Source organism: Heliconius melpomene, chromosome 6 (assembly GCF_056956725.1).
Source record: "Heliconius melpomene rosina isolate 202511_hmr_F chromosome 6, ASM5695672v1, whole genome shotgun sequence".
Classification (NCBI taxonomy): Eukaryota; Metazoa; Arthropoda; class Insecta; order Lepidoptera; family Nymphalidae; genus Heliconius; species Heliconius melpomene.
Window position 1 is genome coordinate 5,228,020 of NC_140394.1, and position 17,614 is coordinate 5,245,633.

Genomic DNA, 17,614 nt, shown 5'->3' on the forward strand with positions numbered 1-17,614 from the left:
GCGATCGAGCTAGTGTATGTTACTTCCTAAGTTTCTTGGTTAGGTTAACTTAGTTATAGCACCAAAACAAACAGATCCGTTGCAATCCGTGACCAATGCACGGAGGTCTTGTAAATTAATAAATAAAATTATTTAGTGGATCGATGTATGTGAATATTAATTAGTATTTATAGAGGTAGGTAGAGGTAGGTAGGTAGTTGAGGTATTCAAAACAAATATTTCATACAAAGCTATGATAACATATGTCAAATAATGAATTATTTAATATTTCCATTTTCTTTGCACTGGTGTCGAGACAAAGTGCGGTGTTGAGATCCACTACTCAACACGCAATGCTTCCAGAATAGAACGGAAACAGTATTAATATTAGGTTCCCTCAGACCACCCTTTTGTGGAGCAGGATACAGCGAAAACCTAAAAAAACAATAATTGTGGTAATATATTTGTTATTTTTTATGAATATTTATTATTATAAATGTTGAAGTAAATATAAATGATAATTAATATTTTAAATAATTTTAATAAACATAAATAAAAATATTAATATAACACTTTTACATAACATATTCTCTTAGATAGAAAGAACGTTAGCCTATTGTCTACCCTTCACTTAAGCTTCACTGGAGCAAGCAACGAATACAAGTTACACAGTAAAATACCGCTTACATTTTAGCTCAGCTGCTACTAGCTAACTATATACATATGTAACTTGGGAAAGGATAAGTGCTGGGAAATTCGCAACTTTCATATTATAGTTTTCTAAAATATTAGCTTAGGTTGTGAGTAATATCCTTAATCTTTACCTTTTTTTTATTTTACGTTGTATCCTGCACATATCAGGATAGGTGGAGGGAACCTAGTGTTAAGACATTTCGTTACTATTAAGAATTATGTAGGCATTGCGTGTTGAGTGCGCCGTGGGTCGTGTTGAGAGAGTCCTTTGGGTTGACACTAAAGCGAATAAAAATTTAAATAAATATTTCAGTTTCCCGAGTCGGAGTTGCCCCTTGCCTGCCCTTGCGCCACAACTGGGTTCATAATTACATTTTAATTGGAATTTTAGTTAACAAATCCTTTTAGATGGGTAGAATCGAATCGATTTATTCGATCGAAAAAATCTAATAAAAATTGGTTATAGCTTATCAGAATAGTCTTATTTTATAAAAAATATAGCTATAAGGAATTGATAGATTTAAATTATATTGTAATAAACGTATTGTAATATCTTCCCCCCTTATATTATACATACAGTAAATAAATGAATAATATACACTTAGATCAATATGATCTTCACAAACGAACATTTCAAAGTAAATATACTTACGCGTCGTCTTTGGGCTACATAAGACCACATTTTCCTACTACTTTGTAAATGAAGAACGAGAATAAATAACTTATGAACATTTTAAATGCAATACTTACAGTCTGTGGTAAGGAAACACAATTATAAATCTTAGAATTTTGAAATATAAAGAAGTTATATAAAAATATTTATTATATATGATTTTATAGCTACTAGTGTTAACCAAGAATGAAAATTCTCAAATAATGTATTTTTAAAATATAGATTTTTAGCTGTTCATTAAGCTCTACTAACTCTAAGCCTTGTTTAAAAAATAAAATAAGGTCAATAGCTTAGGCCTTCATTCAGTATAGGAAATCATTATTTCGACGTATTATTGCAATAGAAACTGTATATTTGAGTACACTTAAAACTTTGAAATTTTAAATTGAAAGTAAGAGGTATAATTTCGTTCTATCAGTAGCACAAAATATATCTAGCTAACCCTATTACTTGTAGGCTTAAATCTTATTCAGGAAAACATTTACATATAACAAGTAAGTAGTAAATGAAATATTCATTTAACTTTATATTTTCATTTCTTAGCTCTAGTGTCGAGTCTAAGCGCGGCGTTGAGTTCCGCCATTCAACACGCAATGCCTCCAGAATTCGGCAGAAAGTGGGGAACAGAGTGTTTTAACGAAGTGTCTTAACTAGGTTCTCTCTGCTGTGTGCGGGATACAGAGCGTGAAGCTGAATATATAAATTACAAATGACAATTAAATGCTGTCATGTATTTTTAGACTTAGTGTTACGGTGAGTCCCCTTGTAAAACACACTGTTTCTAAGTAAGCGAAAAGTAAAGAGCGAGATTCGATGCTGTCTTCATCTACCCATCAAAATTCGAGAGATTCATTATATTATATAAATATGTTAAATATTATATAAACACTTGTGTATTATATACAAAATATTACTTCTTACTTAATTTTCTTATAAAATAATAAAATAAAAATCTCAAAACTTGGACTATAGAAAACCACTAAAAACATATCAGTATTTTAGTATTCCTGCAAATAGAATTCATAACAATGCGCATATGCAATGAATTCCTAGATTTATGCTTGGAACGGTTTTATTGTAAACTATTGTACTGTAAACTGAGTTATGCTGAGATGTTAGCACCTACGCTCTTATCGCGGCGCTAAGTAAAGCATTTTGTTAGGAACGATACTGCCAACTATGTTAATGTTTAAAGAGACTGTTTCTCGTTGAAATGTTTATATTTTAATAATGTCTTATAATAATAATATAAATACATTTTTTAGGGTTCCGTATCTTAAAAGCAAAAAAATCTTTATAGGATCACTTTGTTGTATGTCTTTCTGTCTGTCAAGACTATTTATCTCGAGAGGACTTATTAAGCTGTAATAAATATTTGCTATTATAGTCGCTATCAAGTGATATATCAGATGAACGAACTCTAAGCTAAGGTTGAATTTCAGATAAAACTCGAGATCTCCAATTTAACAGACGAGCCCGACTCGTGCTTGACCGGTGTTTTTATTAAAGGTCAAAAGCTAATCTCATTATTTTAGTATATTAATTTTAACAATGTTTTGGTTAATTCCTTGTTACAGATTGATGTTCTTGTCAGTTTAGTTTCTATTTTTAGATGAAGAAAACCACAGTCTGGTTTCATTATTACCTAATATTCTCAGTTTTTATGTCAAAAGGAATTTCGAGAGCCGCTTGAAATATTATTAAAGTCATAACTTTAGTCAGTCTGGACATTTTCATTATGAAACTATGTCTCCTAATTGTGAAAAATTTTCCTTTCATTTACTATTCGAGACAACTGCGACTTTGTGAAATATTTTTTGTTAATTTATTTTGTAATTTGTATTATTTTAATCAAGAATTTTATTATTTTTTTTATTTAATTCATTATGATTTTAATTATGCTTATTTTAATGTGCACTACCTAATATATTTGTTAACATAAAATTAACGAACTATGTCTGTACCTCCCAGAATTCATAATACATATTATTTAAAATTTAAATTTTCCAACATTATATACTGCTTTATAAAATGTATATTATATATTAATACGCTGAAAATTGATATGATCAATATTACCAGCTTAACCGAATTACCAATTGTATTGAAATTATAATTTAGTTTTGCGGTAAGTAAACCACATTTTTGCTTAAATTATTATAATTCTATTAAGTAATATTTAATATTTAACAGTTACTTTAATTTTGTACTTTTTTTCAGCTTCCCTCTTTATTCCTTTAGCAGAATAGTGCCAATGTGCTTAATATAGTATCATTTTTATCAAAATTATATTACATATACAACTACATAACCTACTTTAAGAACAATAAAGAGATCGTTTAACGTTAATTGCAAAATAAACAAACACCAGAACCAGAACTTGTTTTTTCAAATAATATGCTAAATAATGTTTAATATTTAAGTTGCAATTATTAATTATGCAATTATTTAGTTATATTAGAAACATAATTACAATTAAATGTAATTTTATTATATAAAACGTTCAAACTTCATATAACAACAGGGAAAATTAAAGTTTTAAAAGTACAACCAGTTCGCCAAAGGTAAGTAATTTACGTGAATACAAATTTTGCTGGGATTTTATTAAAACTCCTGCGGTTAATTAGAGCTTGTATCATCCGTCTGTAAACAAAGGATTCCAGCAATTGCGGTGGTTTCATTACATTTATTGTTTCGTTGTTTATATTCAAATTTAGTTTACAATTAGTTTTTACATTTCCTTTAATTACATTTTTTCAATATTTCAACAGTATAATAATGTTTTTAATTATGTTATTGTTATTAAAAACTTCATTTAACTTAACGTCACGCTTTATCCCTAGCGGGGTAGTTAGAGAGAAGGGAGCGCCAAACGCTACGGTCTCTACATACCTCTTTCGTCTCGTCCATTGTCATCAACCTCTTCATATATGCCCTCTCCCCAGAGGATCCTCGTGCTTTTCTCCCCCTACCTCGCTTACCACTCACTTTTCCATCATGAACTTTTTTGCTACTCTATCATCACTCATTCGTTCTACGTACTCAAACCAGCTGAGCACTTTCTTCATTCTCACATGTTATTGTCAATAAAGAATATATTCTATATAGATGAGGCATACATAATTTGTTCCAAAAAATATAATTCCATGCCAAGTTATTCTATCCTAGTAAAAAGTAAATGAACTGTTTGACTTTTTAATTAAGTTTTATTTTTAACGTCAGTCACACAGTCTGGAGAATCGTGACCGAATAACTAAGCAGCCAGCACAAACAGGTTTTTTCGATCTACAAAATAATTATTAAAACAACGTCTTACCTTTTGTGCATACTTAATTAGCCGGTTTCCTCTCTAAGCATTTATTTATATTTACTTTTTTTGTAAAACTAACTAACTGTGCGACAGTTGATTCAATAGTCTACAGCTATGTACTAAAATATGTGCGCAGCCTGCGAGACATTATTTACTCATAGCGCCTGCTAAGGACTGTAGATTCTTTTTCTAATGTCTTATTTTTTTTTTTAGCTTTATGGTGTATCCTGCAATTAGCAGGGTCCGCAGAATGAATCTTAGAACTTAGTGCTGAGACAATTCGTTCCCATTAAGATACTTCCGTTTTCTAGAGTGTTGAATGGCGGAACTCAACACTTCGTTTTGCCTTGTTGCCAGAGCAAGAAAATGAAGATAGATGAAGATAAATATTTCATTTTCTCGATTAGAAATCGAACCAAAAACCTATCCATGGCCGCTCCGCCACGGCGGCGGGTCCATATTTTATTAATGCTTAGGCGTATTATAATATGTAAAAAGATTTGCACATTTTCAACACAATGATTATTACAAGCGACTATGATCAACATAATATTAACATTTGTTCTCAATAAAACGACGTAAACAAGAAGTAAATAGAAAAAAAATGGAAAGATAAAATAAATTTCTTAGAACTGGGTCGTTGATAAAGAAATTACCCAGAGTTTGCTTTAACGAAGTTTGCATACTTCCAATTTATTACATAGTTTTAAAATATGAATTTAAAATTTTAATAATTTTCATTTAAGGATTAAGTAAATTTTCGTTTAAAGGTTAAGTATAAACGAAACCAGTGGTGGCGCAGGGGCACAAACTATACTATAAACGTGACAGGTTGCGAGTTTGATTCTCACTATAGGAAATTAAATTATTCTGATATATTGTTACTTATTCAATTTCATTGTAATAATTCTAATAACAATAATTTTATGGAAAGATATGCTAGGTATCTTCCCATTTTTTATTTTATTATAATCATCAATTTTTTTGCTAAAAATATTATAGTAACGAAAAATATTTGTTGTATGAAAAAAAAAACTTTAGATTATTTAAAGTCAACGCTTTATTTAGGCAAACATGTAAAAATATAAAAAAATAGAGTTCCATGTCCGTACGTGTTGCACTGCGAGTTTCTTCGTAAAAACTCTCATATTCGCTCAAAAATCCACGTTTCATGCGGGCAACGCACAGTCGCACTCTATGAAAATATTTCTGCAATGTATGCGGTAAAGAAACGGTAAATTCGAAAACTGGCAGAACTCCAAATTGAATCAAATGTAAAGGGATAGCCAGATACCGCCGAACTTCGATCAGAAACCGATGTCGCTGTAACCTTATCTCTGTACATCGAAATATGTCATATATATACATTCAACACATTTTTCGTAGGCAGCTTTTATTAACTGAAAGAATGTATGATTTTTCCCCGTATAGCTTTTTTTGTATAGGCACAGCCAAGTGATATGTTACTTTTAAATATTATACAAAGACTTTAATTTCTTTGGTTTAGTCTATAGTTTTAGGTATTCAGAGGAACCCTAGATTCTTCCATGCCTCACTGTCTGCCTAGTTATTGAGACATTACGTATTAAGTGATTTTTCTACGAAAGTAAAAGAGTAAAAGTAATTTTTAATATTCACATTTAATATACTTACTTAATATAACATTTTGTCCATTAAATGTGCAATATTAAAAACAACAGCAAAAATATATTCGGCATCTTAATCATTTACTTAAATAAGTGTGGAATATTTTACATAAATTGATATATTTTGCTTTTAATCTTTTGGCTCATATATTTTTTTGACTCTGTTTGATCTTGTTTCTCATTTAGATAACTTACTTTCTTATTCGTTCGTTCATATATATGTCGGAATTTGTAGTACTGAGGTGGTTCGGGAACGCCAGCGCCATCTGTTGGCGCTCGACAGAGTTAGTGTTTTGCATCGTTATGGAAGGGGCGAGTCGAGGCGTGGCCGACGGACATCGACTCACTTTGTGTTTGGCGGTCGGCCGGTGCAGACGACACTGAAACTGTCCCGCGTTCCGTGTTGTGTATCTACCTACTGGGATAGCGGTAGCTGCTTTCTTGTGTATTGATTACGGTGTTGTAATTAATTCGTAATATCACAAATTGTGTTTACTCATGCCAACATTATCCACTGAAGCCCACAGTAGACCGGGTACTCAAAACTATGTGCGAGGGAAATCCACCCAACTCCGACATAGTATAAAACATTGTTTTTAATTTTGTCATTCCATTAGATTTTTATTTAATTATCTATGAGAAAATATTGTAAATGATTAATATATTTAGTTATTATACAATTTATAATACATATAAGTATTTTTTAATAATGTGCTAGTTTTCTATCAGCAAAAATTTCATTACGTTAGTTTCATCCTTTATATTTGGCCTTTTATTGTCTCTAGGTTAAAAAGTGGCTTATTTCATCTTCAAGCCAGCTATTGAGCTTACTTGAGATAAATCTCATTAAGCCGGTTCAGTGGTTTGGTGTAGAAAGAGTAGTACAAATAAAATACAAAAGATAATAATTTCACACTTATATCTAATATTAATAAGGATGTGTATTGTTTGTACATAATATATACATATAATTGATATAATTTAATCATTTCTTCTAAAAGATTAAATGTTCTTTTATTTTATTATTAGTACTGAAATAAAACCACTGTCTGTTTGTAACGCTTTTATGAGTAATAAAGGGGAGTTAGGAAAAACCGACACCATTTTGAAGCGGTAGACCAAAATGTGTAGAGCATTTTTTTTCTCTTTGATGATGGCCGATAGCATGGTGCTCGCGGAAAACTATTTCACTTGTAAAAATTAATTCCAGGTTATTCATATAAATGGTTTTAAAATTATATAGTAAATTTATAAGTTAGTAAATTAGAAGTTTTTTTAAGCACAAAATTTCTAAATAACTTAAAATATTTTCTGTTTAAATCATTATGTACTTTTCTTTTTAGAAATGAATAATAATTTCAATTATTAATCAATAAGTATCGAAGTTAAGAACCTGTTCGAACCTTACAACCTTTGTTGGCATACTCCTATTATAATTCAGATTTGAACTAGAGACAACCTTGCTAGAGCGAATGTACGTACCGGCCGAAAACTCGAAGCTTATGAAAATTTATACAGCTTTTAGGATTAATAGCTACGTGCATTAGGTAAAACACATAATATATTTCGCTTTTATACAGTAATTGCTAGCTCTCGAACCAGATGTTGTTAGTTTGTAGTTATGGCTTTATTAACAAAGTTTGCAATGCGATTATGATAATAACAGTATGGACGTAGCGTAAGCGTTCCGCTCCATCGAAATAGATAATTGTGTTAGAAATGCCCTGGTACTCGTGTATACCTACTTAGAAATATTTTTTTGTGTTAAAAGATCTTTACCATTTTTCACATTTTTTAATCTACATATATAAAATCGAAAGGTCACTCACTCATCACGAAATCTCAGAAACTACATATGCTAGGAATCCGAAATTTTGCACAGGAGTTATTTATAGGACGTAGGTGCTCGCTAAGACGGGAATTCGCAATATTAGACTTCTAAGGGGTTGTTTTTGGGGTCGAAAGTTTGTATGAAACTTCGTTACTACAAATGCTAGGAGTCTCAAATTTTGCATGGACTTCACTAGGACATAGTCATGGAGACAGAAATTAATAATAACATAGCTCACGCGGGTGTAACCGCGAGCGGGCCGCTAGTGTCTTATATATTACAGTACATAAAAAGAATGTTAAAATAATAAGTTTAAAGCAGAATAGGTAGAGAGAACCCGGGAACCTAGATTTAAGATATTCTGTTCCCATTAAGATATTTCCGTTCCCAACTTTCACCGAATTATGTGGACATTGCTTGTTGAGTGGCAGGATTCAACATCAAAAATGTATGTGCCAAGCAGAAAAAGAAGTTTGTTCTTGATGATATGAGTTTTAATAATACATTTTATTTTTAGCAGATTTTTCTGGCTCTACAGCCATCACACAGATGTAAAGCTCAGCTTAAGCATCGCTTATATAATATCATTTTTTTTAAATAAATAAATGTAAAATGTTAATTATTAAATCAAAATATTCCCTCGGCGTTTCCCATATCATGTACAGAAGCTACAATATTGTCTATCTAACGTTTTGATAAAGATGAAAAATTGTTTTTGCAGCTTAAGGGGCTTCTTTGGACGATTAATCTTTCTACGGACCTATTGTTGATCTCGTCGGTTGGAACTTTTGTGTCCAACTCCAACTGAGATCAAAAGGTTTGAGCTTGTTGCTATGATTTTTATAAATGTTTTCGTTAAAAAAAATATTTAATTTTTTTTGTTTATGTCATAAAATAAATTGTTTAAAAGTATGTATATTTATATAAGTATTGGCATTCCCATTCGCTACGTGTACCGTAGTATATTTAATATATTTAAATTAAGCATTCAAATAACTTAAATCCCCTTTATAGGTTTTTGTTATAATTAACAAAAACCTATATACTCAATAATTCAGCAGCGCAATCTGTATTTCATAGATTTTTTTTAAATACCATCTCATAATCAACACATTTTTTTATAACAATTGATTGAAAAATCATTTTATAAATTACCAATACGACAGCTGCGTGTGAAATTTGAAATTAATGCTTATTTTACTCGCGAAGCCTGAAACCCTGAAATATGTATGGTCACGATCGAATCTATGGACAACGTATTTGTTTTCCAAATGGAATCCCATTTTATTTTTTCCTAAACAACCAATATAAATATCATTGTTTGTGAAATGAAAAACATAAATTAAAATGGAAGTACTCGTACTCGTATATCTAGCAAAATATTAATGAAATATTAAATTTTAAGCAATTCTGTATTAAAAGTTATTTGTATAGAATGAGGTAGGTTAAAGTTACGCTCACCTCACTCTCTGAACGAGTAAAATGTGGGAATCCTAAAACTAACTCGTCCTAAAAGTTTACAATTTATACACGTTATCAGTATATTGAATAGGTCGGGTAAACTATACAGGTTTGGTCACGGGGACGTTATTAATATGTTTCAAAAACTAACTCTTCTAAGTATATTAAAGTTATTTAACCTTTTATATTTTCTAACCCACAAAATATGTATATTTATATAGTAGTGTTTGGCGCTCCATTTTCCCTGGTTACCTTGTTAGTGATAACGCGTGAACCTAAAAAAGTGTATATGTGTCTCTAAAATATATAGCAATGGCACAGAAATTAACCCTTTGACACTAAATTCCAAGCATTCCCTCGCACGAATTTTTTTTATCATTTCTTTTAAGTCGTTTTCATCACCAAATTATAGACGTAGACGTAAAAAATATGCTGTCTTACAATTTCATAATACAATCCGAATCTCAATATTGTTAAAAAATATTTTCATTAAATGAAATATTACAAGATAAAAAGAAATATCAAGTGATCTATCATTCGGCGAACGAGACCAACGGAAGCTATGAATGTCTCCAATACAAAATAATATGGCCTTGGCCGGACGTAAATAAAATAGCGTTTTCACAATGCCACCGTCTCCGATATTAAATTCCGCATTTAAATTATGGCATGTTTCTTTTGTACTCGAGCGCGCCTCTATACCTCAATATAGAGACTATAAGAGATGCTTTACAAGAATAATAAACGTTATAATTTGTTGTTGGAAGTAAAGTGGTTAGTTTTTCTGTATATAGTAAGTATATATGAAATATATATCACATAATATTAAATATTGGAATTTTGTTTTGGTTTATAATTGACATATAAGCGACTATGCCTTATCCACTTGATAATAAGGACGTAATGTTAACAGAAAAAATAATATTTATTAACTTTTTTAATTAACGTAACTCGTGAATATTTGGTAACATACATAAAACGTTTTTTAGGCCAGTTTGTAAACTTAAAGATATGAGCTGCCTCTACCAGCACTCACACGGTTGATCCATGAAATCCTCTACGATTCAAGCGTAAAAGAAAAACAGAGCGACTTCCAGTGTTGAATTTATACTATAAATATAGTATGTAATTAATTCTAATTCTCCATATTCATCATTAATTTCAATATTAAAATAAATAAGTGTTATTTTTGTAATATTTTTAAAATCAAAATAATAACATAATTTCATTATTTTATAAGGTAAATATTAAATGTCTTTTAAAGTATTTAATAATCCCATTTTCCGGCATCAAGGAAGAAGTAAAGGTTCTCTTCTTTCTCTCCTGCTCTGATTGGCTCACCAAGATATTAATCAGTCAGTCAGCCTCATTTCAATTGCGCTACCATGGAGTCAATTATATAATTGAGAATATGTAATTACAAAATAAAATATACACTTCTTTAGTTATTCTTTTCTTTTATATAGTTAGAATGTAAATGTATGAACTTGTTAGGTAAGATTTTTTTATATCCGACAAAAACTTTTCATTTCTGATGCCATTACTCAAACGTGTAGGTTCTCTGAAATGAGATTTCATAATTAACGTAAGCCAGGTCGACCCGTCAAGTGCATGTGAAAATTTAACGAGAGGAGCGAGGCATAGACCTATCTCAGTGTCATACCGTTGAAATATTGCGAAATCGCAGTAATTAATGCTGCCCGAGTATTGACGTCTAAATAAATAAAAATATATATATTTGATTTTCATAATTATTAATAGCATATACTCGTATAATAAAAATATTATTTATATTTTTTAATTTTATTTTACGCTGTTTCCCGAATATAGTGTTAAAACACTCTGTTCCTTATTTTCCGCTGAATTTTGGAGGAATTCCGTGTTGAGTGGCTGTGTCGCGGCTGGCCTTAATTATTTATATTTATTAATGCTGTTTATCGCTAAAATATTTTATTTTAATAATTGGAATATTTTTTTATATCTAATTTTCATTTTAATACAAAATTGATAATAATAACAACACAAAAAAATATTGCTGCTTTGGAAGTAACTACTAAATGTTTTATAAGACATACAAAAAAGAAAACAGATGTAGAACGGGGCCTAACCAGCAATTTTTTTTAATATTCACAGATGCAGTGGCTCAACCGCCCTCAAACAAGTTATGTTTAATATTAAAAGAATACGGTATGTAGGAAAAAATACAATTTTGTTCTGCTTACTTTGTATGCTCCATCATTTTTTTTCAGAGTTAGGCTATATCCTATACTAGTGGACGCGCGCAGCTTCGCTTGCTTATTAAGGGGTGAATTCTAATAAATTATGAAACATGTGTTCAATGAAATATTTTTAAGAGTCTAAATTTCAAATTTTATAAAAATCGGTGGCGATTTATAGATTTTTCCATACAAACTTTCAACCCCTTCTTTGCACCTTTAGGGGAAGAGTTCTAGAAAGCCATGAAACATGTGTTCAATTAAATACTTTTAATAGTCTGAATTTCAAATTTTATAAAAATTGGTGCAGATTTAAAAAAAAATCTATACAAACTTTCCACCCTTAGGGGGAAAATTCTAGAAAACGATGAAACACGTGTTCAATTAAATACTTTTAAAAATCTAAATATCAAATTTTATAATAATCGGTGCCGATTTAATTTTTTTTCCATACAAACTTTCAACTCCTATTTCACTGCTTTAGGGTTAAAATTTTTCAATATCCCTTCTTAATGGATATCCAGATTACGAAAGTAAACATCTGTCCAAATTTCATGTTTCTACTATCAGCGGTTACGGCTGTGCGTGCGTCTTACCTCAGTCAGTGAGGACAAGTCCTTTTATATATATAGATAGAAGTGATAACGCAGCGTAGGCAGAGAGAACCTACTGTTAAGAACATTGTTGAGTGGCGGAACTTAACGCCGCAATTTAGTTTGCGGAAATGGGATAATGAAAGTAATTTATTTCTCAAACTAATTGTATGGGGATCGAACCCCCATCTCCACGTTTGCAGCCTTATATTGTCCCGCTGTTCCACAATGGTCTTCTCTTTTATAATTGTTATAGACTTAACCAAGAAATTAATTGGTTATTTAAATAACAAATCATGCTGGCTGGAGTTTATGCTGACATTGTTTGGTTTAATAAAAAAAACACTTTATTTAGTATTCAGTTGATTTTAGTTTTTTCAATAATGCAATCAGCATTTTAATAGGTAAATGTATTCGTCATTCATTTACTTTGTTTTTTTAATTAATTAATGTAGTAACTTGTATAAATTAATCATAACATTTTTTTTATTTATTTAGACTGAAGAAATAATACTGTCTAACTCCGGTGTTTAAAGAAAATGGGAAATGTTAAGCGACTTGCGATTAAGTTCCACCACTCAAAGTAGAGAACAGAACGGGGAACGAAGTGTCTTACTTAACACTAGGTTCCCAGGTTCCTTTTGCCTGTTCTGATATGAGCTACTATAGTGAAGCTAAAAAAATGTTAAGAGTTCACATATTGAGGTAAAAGTATAAAATACTTCAAAACTACTAAGGTAGTGAAAACTTGACTCCTCATAGTTTACTTAGTATACCTTCATAACTTTAAATTGTTTCTCTTTAGGGCGACGCGCGGAGGTGAGGTGGTGTCAAACTTTGGAATGATTTTAGCAAGTTTGTTTTGTGATTATTTCCAATGCATAAATTCGCAATATTCAAATATTTTATGATATTAACTAAAATATAAATTAAAATCTAGTTAGGACTGTGTTTTTTTTTTCAGCTTCGCGCTGTATTCCCCCCACAGCAGAGTAGGCAGACAGAACCTCCTTTTCCCATTTTCTGCCGAATTCTGAAAAAATATTTAATTTTCTCGACTGGGGATCGAATCTACAACCAGTCACGCCACTGGCCTCTTCCTATGACCGCACATGTAAACTATAATAAACAAAAACTAAATTAGTTTGACTCTCTACTAAAGAAGTATGTAATGATATACTTACAGCAACTTCATGAATTTTAAAAGTATTATACGATCAAAGAGTATAATGAAAATCAAGAAGGCGTCAACAAACAAATTAATATTCATAGTATACCTCTCAACATTCTATGTTGACTCAGTCAGTATTATCTACTAGCTTCATCCAACAGAGACATATTAGTGCATTACCGTATATACCTGTATAGCTGTTATAGCTATATACAGGTATATCTAAGTGTTTTGGATTACACGAAGCTTAACCGTGCTATATAATTCTGGTAGTGACGTTCATATCGCTTGTATTTGTACGTAAACTAATTAATACTGCAACTTGTAAAACATATACAGGGATTAAATTGTAATTAATTAGGTCATATAAAACATATTCATGGCATATGTTACATATACAAAAATTGTAAAAAGCCAGGGAATTGTAGAAATTGTACAGAACCCTATAAAATTGTACATTTTGTTTTAGGGTTTCGCACTTTGAAAGGTAAAAAAGGAACCTGGAAAAATTACGACGCTAGTCTCAATTGTGGGTTCGATCCCCAAAGAAACAGAAACGCGGCCAGTCAATACGCAACTCCTCCAGAATTCGGCGGAAAGTGTTTTAACTTTAGGCTCTTGTTGCTTATACCCTGTCCTATATTTATTTGTGTTACATGCGGGATACAGGGTGAAACAAAAAAAAAATTACTCATAAAAAAATTGTTACAACCCAGTAAATGATATACAAGACGGCCTGTATTAAAATATATTTTAAAAATTATTCTACTGCATAATAGAAAATTCATATTTAACAGATTGGAATATTATATAGAAATCATGTTATTTTCCATTTGCTACTACCGGGTAAACTTTAAATGCTGAAGTTTGGCTTCAGCCCAAATTTTTGTGGGCCATGTCCTTCGCAAAGCGTTCAGCTATGTAAAGTATTGTATCTGAACACAATGCAGCAATAATTTATAAAAGCCTGGGATTTAAACAAGCGATTTTCCTGTTTTATAAATAGACTTTTTGAACATTTGTTTCTAGAAAATCATTTGCTATTTTCAATTAATGTTACTTACTCGTAAACGTTATATATTATAACTTTTAGTAATTTTGTAAACTTTTCAATATTAATACTTAGCCTAAGATTGTTTCATAGAGAAAGATTAAAGCAACCCACAAAACACTCTCTTGTTACATATAACGCTAATAACAATGATATATCACATGTAACATTTAATTCACTCAGCCGTGTTTTAGTTCTTGCCTTGTAAGCATTTACTCGATTCCCCTTGTGTCACACTTAACGAGAAAACCTAATTTTGTGCGTCTTGTCTTCGAGTGACTCTACAACCTGTACATTGGTTGCCTAGGTTGCTATCTTAGGTTGTAGGTAACCAAGCCGTGTGTTGCAGTCGTAGCAATTAGGCGTCGGCGTCTGTAGGTAAATATTAACACTGGTAATTGTATACTGAACGTCAGCTCCCTCGATGTTCGTTACAGTGCCCACTAGCAACCTGAATACAAATGAATCTATTAGCAGAAAGCGCCGAGATAGAGATAGGCTTCGATATCACGTCGCTTATCCACTGTATGTTGAAGTTGGGGCATTTGAACAAATATCAAAACTGATTATTAGAGAAATAGTTGTTAAATCGTGTTCTCTTTCCTACGTTTAGAGTAGAATCATGTCCTAATCTGATAATCATAATATAATATTAGTTATGCATATAATTTTAAGCAATTGTATACAATTACGTAGACTTTAAAATAACCATGAGATAAGGTCAATCGTGGGGCAGGGGCTCAAAGTGTGACAGATTGCGGGTTCGATTCCCGAGGAAATGAAATATTATTTAAATATTTCTATGTAATGCAATGGAAAATGAGGAACGGAGTGTCTTAACTAGCTGCCTCTTCTGCTTATTCTGATATGTCCCGCACACATAAAACGTGAAGCAGATATTTAAAACAACATTTACAAAGTTAGTAACCTCATGCAATTTGATTTCCGTCTCATTACGTGCTAAATCGGTATAAGGAAACTGTGGGCTCATTATGTAATACAATTTACTGTACGGAACCGGTGATGGCTGTTCGGACCCGACCCATACACAATTTGGCTCACAGTAAATTATTTTGAAAGTATAATTTATTTGTGGAACCCGTTCGACCCTCACAACTCAAAGCTTTTGCTGACTATGATCAAAAGATTACTGCTTTTATTCCAATTACTTTGTTATGAAATACTTATAATAGATCAATATTTCTATAAATATATTTTTAGGTTGCTGTTATATTTTTTTTGCGCTGTATAACGTTTATAGAAGGGTAGGCAGAGGGAAGGCTCGTATTCGTCATTCCGTCCCTCACTTCTCGCCAGATAAGCATTGCGTATTAAGTGGTGGAACTAAACGCCGCGTTTAGTTTTGTGACCAAAGCGAGGAAATGAAAATGTTAATAAGATTCCCCCATTGGAAATGGAACCCATAACCGTTACTTTTACAGTCACACGGTTTTACCAATGCGCCCTACGGCCTCGAATACTGTTATAATATGAATATTTATAGGAATATTTTCAGTACAAATATTTTGAAATAATAAACGTTATCTTGTACTTTAATTTTTTTTAGTTACTGTGTTTTCAATACAGATGTCACAACACGGTTAGAAGTCTACAGCAATGCGGTACCAAGTCGACAGGTGTTAAAAGCAAACGTCTCGTTGCTTCGTGTTTTACTAGACCTTTATTTATTTATGTTGTTTCATGTGAATTGAAATAATTATTTATTTAATATAAAATGAAAAAAATATATTTAAATAGTATATAATTTAGATAGTATATAGAATAAGAATATTTGTGTAAGAAAAATAATTAATTAATAAATATTATTAATTTCTATATCTATATATTATATAAAATCGAAAGGTTACTCACTCATCACGAAATCTCAGAAACTACGTGTGCTAGGAATCTCAAATTTTGCATAGGAGTTACTTATAGGACGTAGGAGTTCATGGAGACAGAAATTAATAATAACGTAATTCACGCAGGCGAAGCCGCGGGCGGGCCGCTAGTCATTTATAATCGTCATGAGGTCGTCGTAGCGTCGTACCGACAGGTCTTATGTACACGCGATGGTGGGTAGGTTTAATACGCACCTAAGAAATGTATATACAATTTAAAAAAATGTTTTTCATCGAATTTTTATATACGTACGTAAGTATAAAACCTAAAATTACTTTCTTACCGACAAAGGTAAAATGTATATAAAGATATTTTTGGAATTAATTGAAATAAAAATGACCTTCTCGGTTGGACATTAAAGAATATATAAGTGAAGGCGCTAAGGTTTTTGAAATAGGTCGAGGATCACTTTTTCATGCCACTAAAGCGGGCTGGTTACAAAAAAATCTTTCAAGCTTAGACGTTTTAAAATGTCGCATGTGAGATATTTTAGTTTTCTATATTCGACAACTATATTTTTTTCGTGACCGGTGATTTCTTCATTTATTATTTTTCAATTTAAAATATTTGGAAGATATAAAAATATTATTGAGATTGTCTTTGCGCAAGGGCAAAAGGGTGGGACGTAACGCGACGGTTGTGGGTTCGATTCCCGCTGGAAAGAATTAATTATTATTTATTAATATTTTCATTTCTTCACGCAAAGTGTCGAAACATTTGGCGGAAAGTGAGAAACGGAGTGTCTTAACATGTACGATTAGGACACATAGTTCACTCTGCCTACCTTACTGTGATAATTTTTATAAATATTATTTTTACATTTTTTTTAAATTTAATTGTAAAGTTTGCTTAAGTTTGAGCAAGTATAGTTTTGAAGTCGCTTTTTTAAATATTTTCTTAACTTTTTTCTTTCTTTCAGAAAACATAATGTGAAGAAATAAATGAAATACATATAAAGAAAATCGAACAACAGCTTAACTAATCCTCCTATCACAACAGCATCACAGATAATTAATTACTATTGATCCATTGATCCTACGTCTATATTATCTAATATTCAACAGACAAATAATATTACTAGCGATGCA